This window comes from Bos grunniens, chromosome 16 (assembly GCF_055505025.1).
Source record: "Bos grunniens cultivar Pamir isolate PY7600 chromosome 16, Bosgru_T2T1.0, whole genome shotgun sequence".
In the NCBI taxonomy this organism is placed as follows: domain Eukaryota; kingdom Metazoa; phylum Chordata; class Mammalia; order Artiodactyla; family Bovidae; genus Bos; species Bos grunniens.
This window is the reverse complement of record NC_141180.1, coordinates 39,971,583-39,985,729: the sequence shown is the minus strand read 5'-3', so window position 1 is coordinate 39,985,729 and position 14,147 is coordinate 39,971,583.

Here is a 14,147-nt window from a genome sequence, read left to right as displayed (position 1 = left end):
TGGCTTCTCTTGTTGTGGAGCACAGGCTCTAGGCACTTGAGCTTCAGTAGTTGCAGCAAATGGCTCAATAGGCTCGTGGGTTGAGGGGTTGTGACATATGGGCTTAGTTGCTCCATGGCGTGTGGAATCTTCCTGGACCAGAGATCAAACCCGTGTGCCCTGCATTGGCAGGCAGAGCCTTATCTACTGGACCACCATGGAAGTCCAGCGTGTCTTTTGAGGGAGCTACCTATCAACTCACTACAGCAGAATTTGAACCAGTCTGGCTACCACCCAGGGTTTTAAAAAGCATAAGGCATCCTCAGGTGGCCCTGTGGTAAAGAATCCTCCTGCCAATACAGGAGACCCAGGTTCCATCCCTGGGTCAGGAAGACCCCCTGGAGAAGGAAATGGCAACTCATTCCAGTATTATTCCTGGAAAATCCCGCAGACAGAGAAGGCTGGAAGGCTACAGTCCATAGTGTCGCAAAGAGTCAGACACGACTTAGTGACAAGGCAATACAATACAATAAAACATCCTCACAAGTGCCATCCCCTATGGAGGGGCTCCTGCCTGCCCCAGGTGGAGCTTCAGTACACAGTATGCCTGGCAACAGTACGGCCTAGGCCTTCCAAGTGTTTGGGACAGGGAGCCTGGGTGGTCTTCTCTCCTCCAGTAAACTTTCCCCAACCTCATCTACTTTGTTGTTGATCAATTGCTCAGTCGTGTCTGACTCTGTGACCCCATGGGCTGTAGCACACTAGGCTTCCCTGTCCTTCACTGTCTCCCAAAGTTTGCTCAAACTCATGTCCATTGAGTCAGTGATGCCATCCAGCCATCTCCTCCCCTGTTCCCCCGTTCTCTTCATGCCCTCAATCTTTCCCAGCATCAAGGGCTTTTCCAATGGTCGGCTCTTTGCATCAGGTGGCCAAGGTATAGGAGCTCTGACTTTGCCCTGGGCAAATTCCCACTTACCTGCCCTGCACTCTGCACCCTGCATCTCCTCCTCCTTTGGGACATCTCCACAAATGTGAATTTGTTTCTGTGACCAATGACTTCTTTCTGCCTCCCCACTGCTAATGATGAGAGAGGCAGGATCCATGCCTACTTTCACTGGACATCTTATCCCTCCAACACCCGGTATGGAGCCCCCATGGGGTTTTTCTTTTTTAAATAACAGCTTTATTGAGACATGGGCTTCCCGGATAACTCAGTTGGTAAAGAATCCACCTTCAATGCAGGAGACCCCAGTTCAATTCCTGGATTGGAAAGATCTGCTGGAGAAGGGATAGGCTACCCATTCCAGTATTCTTGGGCTTTCCTGGTGGCTCAGCTGGTAAAGAATCTGTCTGCAATGCAGGAGACCTGGGTTGTATCCCTGGATTAGGAAGATCCCCTGGAGAAGGGAAAGGCTACCCACTCCAGTATTCTGGCCTGGAAAATTCAATGGAATGTATAGTTCATGGGGTCACACAGACTTGGACACGACTGAGCAACTTTCACTTACTGAGATATAATTCACATGCCGTACAATTCATTTTGTTGTTGTTGTTATTGAGCTGCTAAGTCATGTCCAACTCTTTGTGACCCCATAGACTGCAGGATGTCAGTCTCCTCTGTCCTTCACTGTCTCCCAGAGTTTGCTCAGAATTATGTTCACTGAGTCAGTGATGCCATCCAACCATCTCATCCTCTGTCTCCCTGTTCTCCTCCTGCCCACAATCTTTCCCAGCCTCAGGGTCTTTTCCAGTGAGTTGGTTCATCACATCAGATGGCCAAAGTACATGCTGAAGGCATCAGTCCTTCCAACAAATGGTCAGGGTTGATTTCCTTTAGGATTGTCTGGTTTGATCTCCTTGCAGTCCAAGGGACTCTCAAGAGTATTCTCCAGCACCACAGTTCGAGAGCATCAATTCTTCAGTGCTCAGCTTTCTTCATGGTCTAACTCTCACATCCATACGTGACCTAGAGTATAAGATTCAGTGGTGTTTAGCATATTCACAGAGTTGTGCGACCATCAACACACTCAACTTTATAGAATATTTTCATCACCCACCGCTGCCAAAAATCCTGTGCCAGTAGCAGCCACTCCACTCAATCTCCTCCCCATCTCCAGCAACCACTAATCTACTTTCTATCAGTATGGTTTTGCCTACTTGGGACACTTCATACAAATGAAATCGTATAATATGTGGTCTTTAATGTCTGACTTCTTCTTTTTTTTTCCAGACAAGCCTTTACTGGAGGAGGTGGCAATGAGAGTAAACAACAGGTGCCCTTGCTTGCTCACTTCCTGTGGTCAGTGGGCAAGTTTGTTCTTTATATCAGGTGAGAGTAAGGGTATGTCCAGGGATCAGGCAAGTTTCAACAGTTTGAGGTAAGGCTCACAGTGGCTCAAGGAATTCAGAGCATCCCAGCAGAAAGTGACCCTGGTCACTATAGGTCCTTGGAAGAGTCAGCAAGGGACTTCTACACATCTAGGGTAGGCTAAGTCTGTGGCCCCTGATCAGCAGGAAGAAGTCTCAGAAGAAGAGACCTTCAGCGCCTTATCCCCTAAGAATAAGGATGTAGAGTCTCTCAGCAGGGAATGAGACAGGTTGGGAACCTGGGACCCTGGGACCCTTTGCTGCAGTGCTTGCACTTGGACACACCTCTCCTTGAGCAACAAAATACAAAGAAACTGTATAGGACTGAAAATAACTTCCAACAGGTGTGGCTGGGGCAAATTCTGGACAAAAAGATACAAAGAGACCAAAAAACCCAACTGTCACTTTTGAAGAGTGTCTGGATTCTTTCATTCTGGCATAATGTTTTTAAGATTCATCTCGGCCTGGCTTGCTGCAATTCATGGGGTCGCAAAGAGTCGGACACGACTGAGCGACTGAACTGAACTGAACTGATGTTGTAGCGTTATGTATCAGTACTTGATTTCTTTTTATAGCTGCATACCATTATATTGTATGGACTCCCCACATTTGTGTTATCCACTTATCAGTTAGTTGATAGACACTAGTTTTTGGCTATTGTCAATAGTGCTGCTACATACATTCATATAAAAGTTTTTGTGCCAACATAGGTGGCACTGGTGGTAAAGAACCCACCTGCCAGTGCAGGAGACATAAGCGATGTGGGTTTGATCCCTGGGTCAGGAAGATCCCCTGGAGGAGGGCACAGCAACCCACTCCAGTATTCTTGCCTGGAGAATCCCAGGGACAGAGGAGTCTGGTGGGCTACGGTCCATGGGGTCCCAAAGAGTCGGACAGGACTGAAGCGACTTAGCGTGTATGTTTTCATTTATCTTGGGTATATGCCCAGAAGTGGAATTGCTGGTCATAAGGGAATGCCATTTTTAACATTTTGAAGCCCTGTGGGTTTCTAATGAAAGACTGACTGCCCCTCACCAGCCACATGGCCTGGTGACTTGACTTTCCCAAGCCTTAGTTTTCTTACTGGTAAAACGGGAATCAGCCCACCCCATAAACATTTATTGAAACTTACTAGGGGCTGGGCCCTGTTCTGGTCCTGGGACACAACAGAGATGAGCAGACAAATTCCTGTGGTCAGGGAGCTGATACCCAAAGGAGGGACACAGATGCTAAACAGGCCAGATGAGAATTGTTAGTGAGGAAAACGAGGAAGAGAGGGAGATAGAGGGTGAAGGGGGGTGTAAAATGAGAGCGAGTTGATGTCACAGGGTCAAGGGGCTTCCAGGAAGGCCTCACTGAGGAGGTGACATTGAGTAAAAATCCAGAGGGAATGAGGGACTGAGGTTTCAAAGATGGAGGATACAGATAGAGTATGTTGATTAATAATCCTTATGTTCTCACAGTCTTGGGGATCAGTTCCTATAAAGGGAACCCCAAACCATAATTTAAAATTCATTAGAAACCCAACGTGTGAACACACAGTTTGGGATGAACTACTCCGCCCGGGGACAATCTGGGGCGGCGGGGTGTTGGGGGTGGTGTGTGGAGGGGGGACTTTGGGAAGAGGTGGCATTCAACTGGGGCTTGAGGGGTGGGTAGAAATGAGGGACTGGCGGCTCTCCAGGAACTCTCCAGGTGGCTTCTGCACCTTCTGAAAGGACCATCTGTGTGAGTCCTTGGTGAATAACCGGGCTTTCTGAATCCAGGCAGCCTTTGGAGAGTGACTGCGGTTTAGGTGAACTGAGTTTTTATGCAAAGCAGCAGGCACTTCCCTACCCCACACCTTCCCCTGTCTACAACAGAGGTCTTTGTTTCCTTCAGGGGTGAAGCCTTTCTTTCCAGCTGGTTCTCCTCCCCCTCCTCCCCAGCCTGCCACAGTCACAGACAAGGGGCTAATTTGAAAGTCTGAATCTGGGGGCAGGAAGGAGGCAGAACGTGATGAGCTGCTGCTCAGCTGCCAGGACCGCCCTGGGGGAAACCTCCATCTTGGGCACCTGGCCCTCTTTCATCTCAGTTGTGTTGACCCAAAACAGACTATCAGCTATTCCTCCAGCAAAGATGGTTTATTCGGGATGAGCAGAGAACAGCAAGTCAAGGTCTGCAAGCTCGCTGGGCGACATACAAGTCCCCTCACTTCAAGGGAAGGAGATGCTTTCATTGAAGGGAAGAGGAAGCTGGGAGGGGGGCTTTCCAGGTGGCGCTGGTGGTAAAGACCCTGCCTGCCAATTCAGGAGATGTAAGAGATGGGTTCGATCCCTGGGTTGCGAAGATCCTCTGGAGGAGGGCATGGCAACCCACTCCAGTATTCTTGCCTGGAGAATCCCCACGGACAGTCCATGGGGTCACAAAGAGTCAGAGGCCTCTGAAGTGACTTAACACACATGCATTATAAATGAAGAGTCATGGCTTTTCATCAGCTGATTTGGCCCCAGGAAAGAAGAGTCTTCTTCCTATTGCGTTCTGCTATCTTTACAGGGCGTGAGCGCTCCCCCTTCTGGTCTCTTGGCTCTATGCAACTGAAGTTTCTGTATATTCCTTTTCTAGAGCTGAATCTATAGCCTGTTAGACTATTAGTCAGTTTGCACAACAAACATTTCCTTCACTTATCCACTGTGCTAGGTTCTGTGCTGGGTGCTTAAGACACCACTCAGGCCCCTCGTGGTCCCCAGGCTGGGGATGGAGACCAATGTGTAGGTGAACACATGCAGGAAATTGTCTCTGGTATTCTGATAGCTGTCTTCAATGGGCACAGAGAAGCTGTGCAAGGTGTCCAGAGCCAGACACAGGACTGGCTGCATCATTTAGAGGGCTAAGTGCAAAATGTAAGGTTTATTTTCCTTGTTCAAAAACTATTAAGAATTTAAAGATGGTAATGAAAGTGAAAGTGAAGTCGCTCAGTCGTGTCCGACTCTTTGCGACCCCGTGGACTGTAGCCCACCAGGCTCCTCCGTCCATGGGATTCTCCAGGCAAGAATACTGGAGTGGGTTGCCATTTCCTTCTGCAGGGGATCTTCCCGACCCAGGGATTGAACCCGGGTCTCCCGCATCGCGGGCAGACGCTTTAACCTCTGAGCCACCAGGGTCAAGCATTCAACCAAGTGTGGGACCTCGTGTGACTTGCACAGGTCACAGGCCCACAAAGCCAGCCCAACCCAGACCCTCAAAGAGCTCTCAATTTGACAGAAGATTTAGACAAGTTATTTCACCTGTCATCCATTTCTATATCTGTAAATTGGGTTTGTGCCCACCTCTGTCATTGGGTTGCTGTGAGCATTAAATTATTATGAAAACAAACTGTAACTGGTAAATTTGAAGATCTAATTGACTTAATTCACCAATTCATGATTCAGGCATCTAAAAACTAGAAGGGGGACTTCCCCGGTGGTCCAGTGGTTAAGACTCCACACTTCCAATGCAGGGAACTAAGATCCCACATGCCACACTGTGCAGCCAAAAGAAAAAGACTAGGTGTTTTAAAATATAAAATAAAAATTATAAGGGGGTCCTGAGGAGTGGTACAAAGTGGAAGGCTTTTATAGAGAGAAGGCTGGGGCAAGGAAGTCATTAGCAAAAGGAAATAAAAAGGGGCTTCCCTGGATGCTCAGTGGTAAAAAATCTGCCTTTCAATGAAGAAGACATGGGTTCAATCCCTGGACCATGTGCCCTAGAGCCTGGCTCCGCAACAAGAGAAGCCACCATAATGAGAAGCCCGCACACCAAAACTAGAGCGGAGTCCAGGCTCTCTGCAACTAGAGAAAAGCCCGCGTAGCAACGAAGACCCAGTACAGCCAAAAACAAATAAATGAATGTTTTCAAAATATATTTTTAAAGAGGAAAAAAAGCTATATTTGGGGTCAAGACATCTTCTTTTGGGGAAGCAGGGTCTTTATCATATTGATTGTCTGATCTTGGTGGGGGCGGGGAGTAGAGACGGCCCACATGACAGATTCATTGGCCCTGTCCAGAGGATTTCAAGCTGATCGATTAAGGTTACATCTCTGGAGAAGGTCAGAACTGCAACTAAGTCAGATTTTAAGTCTAGGTTTAGCATCACAGGTTTTAGCACAAGTGATGAAACTTGAGGCCTGTGGTTTTCTCTTTGACAAATGAGTTCTATTGATAAATCTACTAGGGGGAAAAAAAACAGCATATGATATATACTTAATAAATAACAGCTATTATTGTTCCTATAGGTTCAAAAAGGAGAGAAGGGTCAGTTGGTGGGTGGAAGGGGCGAAACTGCCATAAGAGCTTCATTGGAAGTGATGTTGGGTCAATTGAGCCTTGAGATACACACACCTAAATATGAGTTCCCTACAAACAGAGGCAGACTCCATGGCTTCTGCCCTTGACCTACAGGACTCTGGTGGTTGTGAATTCACCTTCTTGGCTGTGCTTCATGTAGTTGAATTAGTCTTACATTTCCTGGACTCATTTTTTCTGACCCACAGGCTCTGGGGCCAAATTGCCTGGCTCCTCCACCTCTTAGCTATGTGGCTGTAACATGTGGCTGTAACTCTTCCATGCTCAATTTTCCTTATCTGTAAAGTGGGTACAATATAACCCACACCTCAGTGAGTTGTTCTGAGGGCCGTGAAAGTAAAGCCCTCAGCACAGCCTGGCATATAGGAAGAGCTTCTTTTTCCAGATATAAATAATTTATTAACAGCACTCCAAATTTAATGAAATAGCAGTATTTTCAAGGTTTTGCTTATAGCTAAAATACAAAGTCCCCATATTGCTGTATGAAGTATGTCCCTGGAATGAGTAGGAGGTATCAGGCTGGTACCATCAGATGAGGCCATTCATCTTTACACTGTTTGCCTGCTACTTCTGTGTGAATACTGGTACTTTCATTGGGTGATTTAGCTCCAATAAGTAGGACTTCTTCATGTACAAAGGAAAGAAAAGTTATTAATACAAAAAATATGAAACATGTATTTCAGCACTTTCTACAAAAAAAAAAAGTATCTCCTTAAGAAGATGGCACATACAGGCATAGTTTCTACTTTGCACGTGTGTGCCTGCTGAGTCGCTTCAGTGTCTGACTCTTTGCAACTCCTTGGACTGTAGCCCACCAGGCTCCTCTGTCCATGGGATTCTCCAGGCAAGAATACTGGAGTGGGTTGCCATGCCCTCCTCCAGGGGATCCTCCTGATCAAGGATTGAACCTGCAGCTCCTGCTTTGCAGGCAGGCTCCTTACCACTGAGCCAGCAGGGAAGCCCAGTTTCTACCTTATTTGCCTGAATATGGCAGAATGAGTCAAAATGAGTGAAAACCATCTAGGGATATCCCTGACGACAAGAAGAAATGACTAAGAATGAGGCACAACCAAGTGGAGGGATGTTTACAAAATAACTGACCCGGCCGCCATATTAAGTATTTATGTTTACAAAATACTTTGCTCCGGCCGCCATAATAGAACACCACAGACTGGGCAGCTTAAACAACAGAAATGTATTTTCTCAAAATTCTGGGGTCTAGAAGTCCTAGATCAAGGTGTGGTTTCTCTCAAAACCTCTCTCCCTGGCTTGCAGATGACCACCTACTCCCTGGGTCTTCGTGTGGTCTCTCCCCCATGCAAATACATCCCTACAGTCCCTTTTTCTGTCCAGATTTCCTCTTCTAGACACCAGCCAGACTGGATCAGAGCTCACCTCACGGCCTCATTGCAACGTAATCACCTCATGAAAGGCTCTGCTTCCAAACGCAGTTCACATCCTGAGTTCCTGGTTATTAGGGCTCCAATGTATCTATTTAGGGAAGACGCAAGTCAGTCCAGAAGAACCTGTACTTTTCAAAAATGTCAAGGTCATGACAGACAAAGAGAAGCAGAAGACCAGAAACTGAAGGAGCCCAAATAGACATGGCAAGGAAGTACCATGTGTGCCGCTGGACTGGATCCCAGACCAGAAAGATTGTTTTTCTTTTGTTATAAAGGATGTTAGTGACACAACTGGCAAAATCTGAATAAGTCTTGTAGATTACATAATCGTATTGTATCCACGTCCACTTCCTGATTTTGATTTAAAAGAACTGTAGTTATGTAATAGCAACGTCTTGTTTTTAAGACGTATATACTAAAATATTTGAGACTCTCAGGCAATCAGGTTCACAGCATATTCTCCTGAAACAAGTATAGAGAATGGACAGATAGATGGATGAACGGACAGATGGACTTACAGATAATGCAAATATAAAATGTCCAGTTCAGTTCAGTCGCTCAGCCGTGTCTGACTCTTTTCCAATGTTAACATATAGTAAAGGCTACACAGGGATTCTTGGTTCCATTTTGCAACTTTCCTGTAAGTCTTTTCAGACTTACAGTTTAAAAGCTTTTAATATGTGGAATGTAGAAAAATGGTAAAGATTATCTTATTTGCAAAGCGGAAATAGAGACACAGATGTAGAGAACAAACGTTAAGGATACCAAGGGGGCGGAGGGCTGAACTGGGAGATTGGGATTGACATGTGTACACTATTTATACTATGTATAAGACAGATAACTAATGAGAACCTACTGTATAGCACAGGGAACTCTATCCAGTGCTCTTTAGTGACCTAAATGGGAAGAAACTCCAAAAAAGAGGGGATAAACGTAAGCACAGAGCTGATTCACTTCGCTATACGGCAGAAACTAACACAAGGTTGTAAAGCAACCATTGCTGTTGCTGTTATTCAGTCACTAAGTCACGTCCAACACTTTGCAAACCCATGGATTCAGCACGCCAGGCTCTCCTGTCCTTCACTATCTCCCGGAGTTCCCTCAACCTCATGTCCATTGAGTCAGCGATGCCATCCAACCATCTCATCCTCTGTCATCCCCTTCTCCTCCTGCCTTCAATCTTTCCCAGCATCAGGGGCTTTTCAAATGAGTCAGCTCTTCGCATCAGGTGGCCAAAGTATTGGAGCTTCAGCTTCAGCATAAGTCCTTCCAATGAATACTCAGAGTGGAGTTCCTTTAGGATTGACTGGTTTGAACTTCTTGCAGTCCAAGGCACTCTCAAGAGTCTTCTTCAACTCTAGTTCAAAAGCGTCAATTCTTTGGCGCTCAGCCTTCTTTATGGTCTGGCAGGGGTGGGGGGACAAGAGAGGGAAAGAAGGTCACCAATCAAGTGTCAGGCAGCCTCAGTGGTTTTACAACAGCCCAGAAAGGTGATTTATACAACCCTCCCTTTCAATCTGAGGAAGTGGAGGCACAGAGTGCTTATCTATCTGGCCCAAAGCTGTGTCAGTTTTATAGGGGAGAACCCTCTCTCCAGTACCACTACCAGGGGGCAGCCAATGTTTACTCCACTCCAGCCCACTCTTGTCACCTGCATCACCCAGAGCAGTTGCAGCAAAGGTCCAGTCTCTCAGGGAGGCGGAGGGCTGGAGCTGGGAGGTAGGTCACCATTGCTGGATTTACAAACCTGTGGTTTTCTCTGGGTCCCAAAACTCCAGGACCAGCCTCAGCCCCTTCCAGCCTCCAGCCATTCACCATTCAAGTAAGATGAAATAGAAGCCCAACGTGATCCAAACAAAGTGTTTTTTATAAACTCATGAAAAGAGTCCTTATTAGAAAGGGCTTAGGTGGGAGGCAGGCATGGGGGCTGTGACAGGTCTGATCCTTCTGCAGGCTCCTGGCAAGCTGTGATCATTAGCAGATTTTGTTCTGGGTAGGCTCAGTGTCAGCTCCACATTATGGGATTTTATGGGATTTATGTGCAGAACTTTCCTACAAAGCCCGGTATTATAGGACGGATTAGAGAGCTCCAAGAAGCAAAGGTACTGGCTCCTCTGTCTTATTTTTTAACAGATTTTTAAAAAGAGGCCCACAGCCAGAGGCTCTGAAGCCTGACACCAGAACTTGAATATCCTGCTGACTCGAAAACATGCATATTTGTACAAAAAAAGATCACTGGATAGAGTTTTCTTAATATAAACTCATTCTAGAACACTGAGAATATGTAGAAAGACATAAAAGAAGATAAAATGACATGTGCTGCTATGAGTCAGAGACAGTCACTGTGACTCTTCTGTGTTCCCTTTCTGCCTTCTTTCTGTGTGTGCATACTTGCACGTGTGTCCACATGCGTGCGTGTCTGTGTGTGTCTATGTGTGTTTAGAGAAAGAAAGACAAATGTCCAGAGCAGAAAGAGAAATAAGCAGAGAGAATGGCTTTGAAGTAAAACTGAGCTAAATTTGAATTCCATACCTGCCACTCACGGGTCCCCTGACCTTGGCCAAGCTGCTTGATGTTCAATTCCACAGATGTACATGGGGAATATAGATCCTACCTCAAGGGAACTGTTTTGATTAAATGAGATTAAATTAAATGAATACAAAGCATTTAATATTTTGCCTGACACACAGTAAATCCCGACTGAATGGTAACTAAATAAATATGAACATGGACTTCAGGGTTTTTCTTTCCAAAAGTGGAATCATCCTGGCAACACAAATTTGTATCCTAACACTTTTAAGTTGTTTTTTTTTTTTTTTAAATATAACTGTGGGAAAACAGACTTCTGTTCCCATCGAGCCAAAAAAAAAAAAACCAAAACCAAAAAAGTATAAACTCCCCAGTCACACCCTGCTCTTCAGGCTAATTTTTTTTTAACAATTTTATTTATTTATGTATTATGGCTTCCCTGGGTCTTCACTGCTGTGTGAGCTGTCTCTCATTGTGTTGAGCAGGAGCTACTCTATAGTTGCGATGCACAGGCTTCCCATGCAGTGGCTTCTCTTGTTCCAGCACTCAGGCTTAGTAGTTGTGGGACACAGGCTTGGTTGCTTCGCAGCATGTGGGATCTTTCCTGACCAGGGATCGAACCCATGTCTCCTGCGTTGGCAGGCAGATTCTTAACTGTTGGACCACCAGGGAGGTCCCTAGGCCAAATTTTTCATGATGTGGTATATTGTCAATATTGGGCTTCCCAGGTGGCACTAGTGGTAAAGAATCAGCCTGCCGATGCAGGAGACATAAGAGATGTGAGTTCGATCCCTGGGATGGGAAGATCCCCTGGAGGAGGGCCTGGGCAGGCAACCCACTCCAGTATTCTTGCCTGGAGAATCCCACAGACAGAGAAGCCTGGTGGGCTACAGTCCATAGGGTCACAAAGAGTTGGACGCAACTGAGGGACTTAGTGTGCACATGTGCGCTTGCACACACACACACAGAGTCAATATCGTGCACATGTTTTGGAGGATTTTAAAATTTCTTTTGGCAATACCCAAGGTATGCGGGATCGTAGTTCCCTGACCAGTGATCACACCCTCAAATCCTGCCTTGGAAATACAGTCTTAACCACTGGACCACCAGGGAAATCCTGCTTTGCAGGCTTTATTTTTTATCTTTTCCTTCTAACTGACCATTCAGCACATGCTGAGCAAGCATCTGACTGAGGCCACAGATTCTCAACATCCAGAAGATTAGATTATTTAGTCTATGTCCCAGCAACACTTAAAACCACATGATATGGACAAATTACTCCTCTGGGCCTCTGTTTTCTCATATGTTAAATGGGGATGCAATGATCACACAGACACACACAGAGCAGGTGGCTGTGACAGCTACACCAAGGAATCTACATGAGGCAGGAGACCTGGTGCCTACTAAGTGTTCAGCAAAAGTTAAAATGATAATACATATTATAAGTTTCTTACGTTTGAGAGACATAATCCACAGGTCCAAGCTTGACACACCAGGAGGCTGGCCCTCTTCAGCCACTCCTCCTGACCAGAGCTTTTGGAGTGCGGTGGCTGAGGAGAAGCCATCACTATGCCGCCTCGGGGCCGAGTCAGGGTTCCTGTCGCGCCGTGTCACCCCCTGCACCACCTCCTGGCCTTCAGTGGCAGGGGCACTTCTCGTGTGAAGCACTCCCCGCAGCTCCATGAATGGAAATTGGCTCCAAAGTAAAGGACATTTAAGATGGCAGAGTAGAAGGGTGTGCACTCATCTTCTCCTGCAACAAGTCCAAACTTACAACTCGCTGCTGAACAACCATTGACAGGAGAATGTTGATCCCACCAAAAGAAGGTACCCCATGTCCAAGAGCAAAGGAGAAGCCCCAGCAAGACGGTGCTGTGCTAAGTCACTTTAGTCATGTCCAACTCTTTGTGAACCCATGGACTGTAGCCGGTCAGGCTTCTCTGTCCATGGGTTTTCCAGGCAAGAATACTGGAGTGGGTAGCCACTTCCTCCTCCAGGGGATCTTCCCAACCCAGAGATCAAACCAGTGTCTCTTAGTTCTCCTGCATTGGTAGCCAGGTTCTTTACTACTAGTGCCACCTGGGAAGCCCCACAGCAAGACAGTAGGAGGGACGAAATCTTGTTAAGAATCAAACCCCATACTCACCAGAGGTGCTCAGAGGGCTCAAACAAAACCTTGTTCACACCAGGAGACTCCAAGAGACTGAGCTAGACCTGCTCTTGAGTGTTTGAGTGTCTTCTGAGGAGGTATGGGCCAGCAGTGGCCTGCCGCAGGGGCAGGGGCTCTGGGTGCAGCAGACCTGGGTGTGGCATAAGCCCTCTTGGAGGAGGTCTCCATTAACCCCACCATAGAGACACCAGATGGAGAAGGAAATGGCAACCCACTCCAGTGTTCTTGCCTGGAGAATCCCAGGGACGGGGGAGCCTGATGGGCTGCTGTCTATGGAGTCACACAGAGTCGGACACGGCTGAAGTGACTTGGCAGCAGCAGCAGTAGAGACACCAGAACTTGCACAGGACTGGGGAAACAGACTCTTAGAAGGCACAAACAAAACCTTGTGCACATCAGGACCCAGGAGAAAGGACCAGTGACCCCACAAGAGACTGACCCAGACTTGCCCTTGAGTGTCCAGGAGTCTGCAGGGGAGGCAGAGGTCGGCAGTGGCCTGGTGCAGGGTCGGGGGAAGGAGGTCACCATTATCTTCATTACCTCCACCATAGTTTGGCCTCAGGTCAAAAAACGGGGAGGGAACACAGCCCAGTCTGTCAACAGAAAATTGGATTAAATATTTACTGAGCATAGCCCTGCCCATCAGAACAAGACCCAGTTTCCCCCTCAGTCAGTCTCTCCCATCAGGAAGCTTCCATAAGCCTGTTATCCTTATCCATCAGAGGGCAGACAGAATAAAAACCACAATCACAGAAAGCTAATCAAACTGATTACATGGACTACAGCCTTGTCTAACTCAATGAAACCATGACCCATGCCATGTAGGGCCACCCAAGATGAATGGGTCATAGTAGAGAGTTCTGCAAAAAGTGGCCCACTGGAGAAGGGAATGTCAAACCACTTCACTATTCTTGCCTTGAGAACCCCATGAACAGTATGAAAAGGCAAAAATATAGGACACTGAAAGATGAACTCCCCAGGTCAATAGGTGCCCAATATGCTATTGGAGAACAGTGGAGAAATAACTCCAAAAAGAATGAAGAGATGAAGTCAAAGCAAAAACAACGCCCAGCTGTGGATGTGACAGGTGATGGAAGTAAAGTCCAATGCCGTAAAGACAGTATTGCATAGGAATATGGAATGTTAGGTCTATGAATCAAGGTAAATTGGAAGTGGTGAAACAGGAGATGGCAAGAGTGAACATTGACATTTTAGGGATCAGTGAACTAAAATGGACTGGAATGGATGAATTTAACTCAGATGACCATTGTATCTACTATTGTGGGCAAGAATCCCTTAGAAGAAACGGAGTAGCCCTCATAGTCAACAAAAGAGTCTGAAATGCGTTACTTTGGTGCGATCTCAAAAACGACAGA